Below are 605 nucleotides of genomic sequence, written 5' to 3'. Positions count from 1 at the left end.
CCCCCAATGTTGAACCCAACGTCACGCCCTGGCTCCTCTGTGACAGTAAACTGAATATCTTTGAGTTGTGGACAAAACAAGACACTTAAGGTCATCATCTTGGGCTTTGGAAACACTGATGCACATTTTTTCACAATTTTCTGAAATTTTATAGATCAAGGAATTAATCCAGATAAATAATAATCAACAGATGAATCAACAATGAAAGTAGTAGTTGTTAGTTGCAGCCCTGCTGATAACAGTGACCAAACGCACCTTCACAAGGTTCTTAAGTGGCCGTCGTAGAATCCATCGTCTGTCCAACTGTTATTAACCCTCTCTGAAATGAAATATCCAAAGATGACAGTGGACGTGGCCCATGTTCCACGAGTAAACAAACGTAACTCCACTCTCATTCTTTATTGAGCCGACCCTGGCACCGATCTGTCTGACTGTCCTCCAACCCCCTGATGCGTCTCCGTCAGTATCCCCAGATGACCGGAGTCCTTCCTGCCTGCCCGAACACGCCCGGCCGTCCCGTCCACAGCTCAGTCAAACGAAACGGGACTGTCTGCAACAACCCCCACCCCCCCTTTATCTCTCCCCCCATACCATCTATCCCTTTC

At 47.3% G+C, this 605-nt stretch overlaps 1 protein-coding gene across 4 annotated transcripts in view; it reads right to left on the bottom strand.

Annotated features, from left to right (window-relative positions):
- The window catches only part of aatkb (apoptosis-associated tyrosine kinase b), an 83,313-nt gene that overhangs the window by 16,303 nt on the left and 66,405 nt on the right, over positions 1 to 605 (bottom strand). Inside the window, exon 1 of one of the 4 annotated variants that reach the window (XM_032501826.1) lies at positions 256 to 528. The exons of the other annotated variants lie outside the window; for them this stretch is intronic. The gene's annotated coding sequence lies outside the window, so the exon portion shown is untranslated. Of the gene's footprint in view, positions 1 to 255; positions 529 to 605 lie in introns of those variants that run through there. 4 annotated transcript variants of the gene reach the window in all.

This window comes from Etheostoma spectabile, chromosome 21 (genome assembly GCF_008692095.1).
Source record: "Etheostoma spectabile isolate EspeVRDwgs_2016 chromosome 21, UIUC_Espe_1.0, whole genome shotgun sequence".
Taxonomy (NCBI): domain Eukaryota; kingdom Metazoa; phylum Chordata; class Actinopteri; order Perciformes; family Percidae; genus Etheostoma; species Etheostoma spectabile.
Note: the sequence above shows the minus strand (reverse complement) of the source record. Positions and strands in the feature narration are given on the sequence as shown.